The sequence below is a fragment of the Carcharhinus amblyrhynchos genome, chromosome 23, assembly GCF_965287045.1.
Source record: "Carcharhinus amblyrhynchos chromosome 23, sCarAmb.v2.hapA, whole genome shotgun sequence".
Classification (NCBI taxonomy): domain Eukaryota; kingdom Metazoa; phylum Chordata; class Chondrichthyes; order Carcharhiniformes; family Carcharhinidae; genus Carcharhinus; species Carcharhinus amblyrhynchos.
The window spans coordinates 15103094-15110685 of NC_137346.1; positions in this window are offsets into that span (position 1 = coordinate 15103094).

Sequence of the window (7592 nt, forward strand, 5' to 3'; positions counted from 1 at the left end):
TTGGCCTTGGAGGGAGTGCAGAGGAGGTTTACTAGGCTGATACCAGAGTTGAGGGGGTTGAAGTGTGAGGAGAGGCTGAATGGGCTAGGCTTGTACTCGTTAGAGTTTAGAAGAATGAAGGGAGATCTCATTGAGACGTATAAGATGATGAATGGGATGGATAGGATAGAGGTGGAGAGGCTCTTCCCGCTCAGAAAAGACAGTAGAACTAGAGGGCACAGCCTCATGATAAAGGGGGGGCGGTTTAGAACGGAGTTGAGGAGGAACTTCATCACTCAAAGGGTGGTGAATCTCTGGAATTCTCTGCCTGTTGAAGTGGTGGAGGCTGTCTCACTAAATATATTTAAGACGCGGGTTGATGGGTTTTTGATAAGAGAGGGGATTAAGGGTTATGGGGAGAGCGCAGGAAAGTGGAACTGAGACACAACAGATCAGCCATGATCTTATTGAATGGCGGGGCAGGCTCGAAGGGCTAGATGGCCTACTCCTGCTCCTATTTCTTATGTTCTTATGTTCACATTAGTTGTCTGTGCTGAGTGAGCTGTTTCCTGGCACAGTAACAGAAAATAGGGGTAATACAACTGGCCCCAATCAATGCATTTGAGTTGGGGGAAGGGAACTAATCAGTCCCCCTCTTCCTGGCCACCATCCAGTGAGGCCTGCTGGATGCTCACATGGTTGAGAGCAAAATTGGTTGAAGAGTCCAACAATTCTCAATTGAAAGGCTCAGTCACCCATAAGTTAACACGTTACTGGAAAAGCAGACAGTCCTCTGCACACACTGTATCTTTTCCAAGAGATAAATCATTGAGCTGAGCAAGTTGAGGGAGGATGGAAGATGAGAGATGGGGAGGGGGTTGTGATGTAAAAGAAAATATTTGCTTAGGAAAAAGTAAGCAGTCTCACAACACCGGGTTAAAGTCCAACAGGTTTATTTGGAATCACGAGCTTTCGCAGCGCTGCTCATTCATCAGGTGAGTGATAAAGGGGCAGCGCTCCGAAAGCTCGTGATTCCAAATAAACCTCTTGGACTTTAACCTGGTGCTGTGAGACTTCTTACTGTGCCCACCCCAGTCCAACGCCGGCATCTCAACATTATGAAACAGAAATTGGAGAAATAAACTGGGATGAAAACTTGCAATGAGTAGGTGTGCAAAAAATATTTTCCTACAATTGATGCTATAAAAAAGTCGAAACAAGTATTGGCTCTTCCCCCCGTACCCGTCCCCCCCACCCCCCGCACTCACATCTCCCACCACCCCCCGCCCCCTCCACATTAGGTGATCCCATAAGATTATAAGACATAGGAGAAGAATTAGGCCACTCGGCCCATCGAGTCTGCATCAATGCAATCATGGCTGATATTTTTCTCTTCCCCATTCTCCTGCCTTTTCCCCATAACCCCTGATCCCCTTATTAATCAAGAACCTATCTATCTCTGTCTTAAAGACACTCAGTGACCTGGCCTCCACAGCCTTCTGTGGCAAAGAGTTCCACAGATTCACCACTCTCTGACTGAAGAATTTCCTCCCCATCTCTATTTTAAAGGATCGTCCCTTTAGCCTGAGGTTGTGCCCTCTGATTCTAGTTTTTCCAACTGGTGGAAACATCCTCTCCACGTCCACTCTATCCAGGCCTCGCAGTATGCTGTAAGTTTCAATAAGATCCTCCCCCTCATCCTTCTAAACTCCAACAAATACAGACCCAGAGTCCTCAACCGTTCCTCATATGACAAGCTCTTCTTTCCAGGAATCATTCTTGTGAATCTCCTCCGGACCCTTTCCAAGGCTAGCACATCCTTCCTTAGATGCAGAGCCCAAAACTACTCACGATACTCCAAATGAGGTCTGACCAGAACCTCATACAGCCTCAGAAGTACATCTGTGCTCTTGTCCTCTTTTAAGGTCAAACCAAATAGACCGGCTCAAAGTAAATTAGGTCAAAGTAAAAGGGGCAGCTCCCCAAAAGGAAGGGGAACAGCCCGAACAAAAATAAAAGTACAAAGGAAACTTAAGACACATCAAATCAAAATGTGATTGTTGGGGTCTATAACTCACCCCAGCCCCTGCGGTGCCCAGCGGGCACGGAAGGCATCAACTGCGCCTGCGGACACCTCATGCTCCCTCTCCAGGGACACCTGGCCACGAATGTAGCCGCAGTAGAGGGACAATCCTTGCTCTTGTATTCTAGATTCCCATATTTGTTACTTTTTAAAACATATTCTTTCATGAGAAGTGAGCACCACTGGATAGGCCAGTGTTCCATCCCAAACAGCCTGGCTTTCTGGGCCATATCAGAGTGCACTTTAAGAGTTAACCACATTGCTGTGGATCTGGAGTCACATGAACTGATGGGTTTTTACGATAATCAACATTGTCTTCATGATTATCACTAGACTTTGAAGTCCAGATTTTTATTGAATTCAAATGTCACCATGTGCCGCGGTGGGATTCATATTCATGTCCTCAGAACATGCCCCGAGTCTCTGGTGTATTAGTCCAGCAACAATACCACTGCGCTGTCACTTCCCTGAAGGTTCACTCGGAGCGAACTAAAACTGGCAGTCAAGGCTGAACTGAATTGTTACTGGGCCAGACTGTGGCAATCACAGTCGGATCTGGATGGCTACAGTCAAATGATCGGGGAGAGGGTGGAGAGAGGGTGGTTGAGTCATTAGGGAAGTGTAGGGGAATAGTTGTGGGGGGGCGGGGTTGGGAGGGTAGTCAGGAGTGGGAGGGAGGCGTGGAATGCAGTTAGTTGGGGCAGGATCCAGTGGAAGTTTGGCTGGCAGGGATGACAATGATGTAGAGATGCTGACGTTGGACAGGGGTAAACACAGTAAGAAGTCTCACAACACCAGGTTAAAGTCCAACCAGTTTATTTGTTAGTAATCCCACAAGCTTTCGGAAACGCTGTTCCTTCGTCAGGTGTGTGGAAGGTTCTGATCAGAGAAGGGCATATAAAGTCACACACAGGACGACAATAGTCAGTAGTATGATTACCCAGGCATTATGAGTGCTTTTAATCCTTCTAACCTTTCCTGGGTAATCACCCTATGAGCATGGAACCATCCGAAATCTGCTATTTAAATCAGAGTATTTGATCATTCCCAGTGCAGAGTAATTGTCCATCAGAAGTGTAAACTTTCTGGGTAATTCTTGTGCAGTCCTTGAGATACAAAAGCCTGAGGTCACGTATCAATGGATTCAAGAACAACTTCTTCCTTGCTGCCATCAGACTTTTGAATGGACTTACCTTGCACTAAGTTGATCTTTCTCTGCACCCTAGCTATTACTGTATAACACTATATTCTGCACTGCCACTTTCTTTCTTGATGAACGGTATGTTTTGTCTGTATAGCGTGCAAAAAAAATACTTTTCACTGTATAATAACACAGGTGACAGTAATAAATCAAATCAATCAAATCAAATAAATTGAGCGGGGACTTCCAGAGACAGCCCCAGGTCTGAAGTGCAACTCCCCACCCCTTGGAGATCGAATTTCTGGGCCATTTTTTTCGATAACCAGCTTTGAAAACAGTGGATATGTAGCAAAGAATTTCACTTAACTACCAGACCATCAGCACCCTGCTTTCTTGCAAAAGTTTAATTGGGATAGATGTGTGGGACAAATTATGTTAAAGAAAGAAAAGACTTGCACTTTTATTGCAACCACAAGACATCTCAAATAGTTTTACAGCCAATTAAGTACTTTTGAAGTGTAGTCACTGTTGTAATGACAGTCAATTTGCACACAGCAAACTCCCAGAAACAGCAATGTGATAATGACCAGATTTCCTCTTTGTAGTTTTGACAAAGGTATCATTATTGTCCAGGAACCCAGCATAACCTACTGTGCCTCTCTTGAAATAATGCCTTGGGATCTTTCAGCACCACCTGAGCAAGAAGAGGCTTTAGATTGATATCACACCTGAAAGGCAGTACCTACAACACTGTACCTTTGTACTGCACTGCATTGGTATATCAGTTTAGTTTTTTGTGCTTAATGACAAAGTGCACAGAAGGGTGTGTTGTCTGCCTGGTGCTCGGGTACAGGATGTCGCAGCTGGGCTGCAGAGGAACCTGGAGTGGGAGGGTGAGAACCCGGTCGTTGTAGTACATGTGGGTGCCGGCGACGTAGGCAAAGTGCGGACTGAGGATCTGGGGAGGGAGTATGAGAAGCTGGGAATGGAATTAAAAAGTAGAACCGACAAGGTGGTCGTCTCTGGGCTACTGCCTGAACTGAGTGCAGACGGGCGTAGGATTGACAGGATAAAGGAAGTGAATGGGTGGCTCAGGGATTGGTGTGGGAGGAATGGGTTCGAATTTATGGGGCATTGGCACCAGTATTGGGGTAGGTGGGACTTGTTCGGGCGGGATGGGGTTGGTCTGAATCGTGCTGGGACCAGAGTGTTGGCGAATCGAGTAAAGAGGACTGTAGACAGGGCTTTAAACTAATTAGGGGGGGGGAGGGTGCACGGGTAGGTGACGCTACGAGGTCTAAAGTTAAGGATAGGGTACAGGTAAGGGAAGAGGCCGAGGATGTCCCAATTGGTGGCGTTACGGCAAATAGGGTCCAGGTGAAGGCTGGGATGAAAGCGCTTTATCTGAATGCACGAAGCATTCGGAATAAAGTGGATGAGCTGGTGGCGCAGATCGACACAAATGGATACGATCTGGTGGCCATTACAGAGACGTGGCTGCAAGGTGACAGGGACTGGGAGATGAATGTACAGGGCTATCAAGTGTTTAGGAAGGATAGGCAGGAGGAAAGAGGGGGTGGCGTAGCTCTGCTGATTAAGGATAGTATCAAGGTGGTAGCAAGGGATGATATCGGAGCCAAAGAGCAGAACGTGGAATCGTTGTGGGTGGAGATTAGGAACAGCAAAGGGAGGAAGACGCTGGTGGGTGTCGTCTATAGGCCCCCGAATAATGATCTGGAGGTGGGGCGGGCTGTTAACACGCAAATAAGTGCGGCGTGCAGGAATGGGACGGCAGTAGTTATGGGAGATTTCAATCTGCATATTGATTGGTCGACCCATGTTGGACGAGGTGGGCTCGAGGAGGAGTTCTTGGAATGCTGCCGGGATAATTTCCTTGAACAGTGTGTGTTGGAGCCGACGAGGGAGCGAGCTATCTTGGATCTGGTGCTATGTAATGAGGCGGGTAGAATTAGGGACCTTGCGGTGAAGGATCCTCTTGGAGAGAGTGATCATTGTATGGTGGAGTTTCTGGTGCAGATGGAGGAGGAGAAAGTGGGTTCCCGGACATGCGTCCTTTGTTTGAATAGAGGGGAGTATGGTAGGATGAGAGAAGAATTGGCGAATGTGGACTGGGGGAGTGCGTTGGAAGGTAGGTCTGCTGAGGAGCAGTGGAGGATCTTTAAGGAGATCTTTCTTGGTGCTCAGCAGAAATTTATTCCGATGGTTAAAAAGGACAGTAGGAAGAGAGGTAATAAGCCGTGGATAACGAAGGAGGTGAAGGAAAGTGTTAATTTAAAAGCGGAGGAATTTAGAGTAGCTAAGAGTAGTGGGCGAGAAGAGGATTGGGAAAGGTTTAAATGTCAACAAAGATTGACAAAGAAGTTGATAAAGGAGGGTAGGAGAAGCTATGAGGCTGGGCTAGCACTTAATATAAAAAAGGATAGCAAGAGTTTTTATAAATATATAAAAAGGAAGAGGCTGGCTAGGGTGAACGTTGGTCCTTTAGAGGATGAGAAAGGGGACCTAGTGGTAGGGGATGGGGATATGGCTAAGGTCTTGAATAACTTTTTTGTTTCTGTCTTCACGGAGGAGGACGTGAATAATTTGCCGGGTGTTAGCGATGGAAAGGTGGTAGGAATGGAGGGTCTTAATGACATTACTGTTACTAGAGAGGTGGTGCTCGACAGACTGGAGGGGCTGATTGTGGACAAGTCCCCAGGACCGGATGGAATGCATCCGAGGGTTCTGAAAGAAATGGCGGAGGTGATAGTGGATGCCTTGGTGGTTATTTTCCAGACGTCGCTGGATTCCGGGGAAGTGCCGGAAGATTGGAAAACGGCTAATGTTACGCCGTTGTTTAAGAAGGGTGCCAGGCAAAAGGCAGGGAATTATAGGCCGGTTAGTTTAACGTCTGTGGTAGGTAAAATGTTAGAATCCGTCATTAAGGAGGAAATTGCGAGGCATCTTGAAGGGAATTGCTTGATAGGGCGGACGCAACACGGTTTCATTAAAGGGAAGTCGTGTCTGACAAATTTACTGGAGTTCTATGAGGATGTGTCTAGGGCAGTGGATAGAGGAGAGCCGGTGGATGTGGTCTTTCTGGATTTTCAGAAGGCGTTTGACAAGGTACCTCACAAGAGGTTATTGCAGAAGGTCAGGGGACATGGAGTTGGGGGTAGGGTGTTAGCGTGGATAGAGGATTGGTTGTCAAATAGGAGGCAGAGAGTGGGGGTCAATGGGTGCTATTCGGATTGGCGGATGGTGACTAGTGGGGTGCCCCAGGGGTCGGTGCTGGGGCCTCAGCTATTTACCATTTATATAGATGATCTGGAGGAGGGAACCGAGTGCAGGGTGTCGAAATTTGCTGATGACACCAAGATTGGGGGAAAGGCAAATTGTGCGGAGGGTGTGGAGAGTCTGCAGAAGGATCTAGATAGGCTGGGCGAATGGGCCAGGAAATGGCAAATGGAATTTAATGTTGGCAAGTGTGAGGTGGTCCACTTTGGTAGGAAGAATGGTAGGAAGGACTATTACTTACGGGGCGAAAAACTGCAGCAGGCGACGGTGCAGAGGGACCTCGGGGTCCTTGTGCATGAGTCGCAAAAACCCAGCTTGCAGGTGCAGCAGGTGGTCAGGAAGGCAAATGGGATGCTGGCCTTCATAGCGAGGGGGATTGAATATAAAAGTAGGGAGGTCTTGCTGCAGCTGTATAGGGCATTGGTGAGGCCGCAGCTGGAGTACTGTGTGCAGTTTTGGGCGCCGCACCTGCGCAAGGATATTTTGGCCCTGGAGGGAGTGCAGAGGAGGTTTACTAGGCTGATACCGGAGTTGAGGGGATTGAGCTATGAGGAGAGGCTGAATAAACTAGGCTTGTACTCGTTAGAGTTTAGAAGAATGAGGGGAGATCTCATTGAGACGTATAAGATGATGAATGGGATGGATAGGATAGAGGTGGAGAGACTCTTCCCGCTCAAAAAAGACAGTAGGACTAGGGGGCACAGCCTCAAGATAAAGGGGAGGCGGTTTAGAACGGAGTTGAGGAGGAACTTCTTCACTCAAAGGGTGGTGAATCTCTGGAATTCTCTGCCCGTTGAAGTGGTGGAGGCTGCCTCGCTAAATATTTTTAAGAAGCGGGTTGATGGGTTCTTGATAAGAGAGGGGATTAAGGGTTATGGGGAGAGGGCGGGAAAGTGGAACTGAGCCACAACAGATCGGCCATGATCTTATTGAATGGCGGGGCAGGCTCGAAGGGCTAGATGGCCTACTCCTGCTCCTATTTCTTATGTTCTTATGTTCTTATGTATTAAGGGTTATGGGGAGAGGGCGGGAAAGTGGAACTGAGCCACGACAGATCAGCCATGATCTTATTGAATGGCGGGGCAGGCTCGA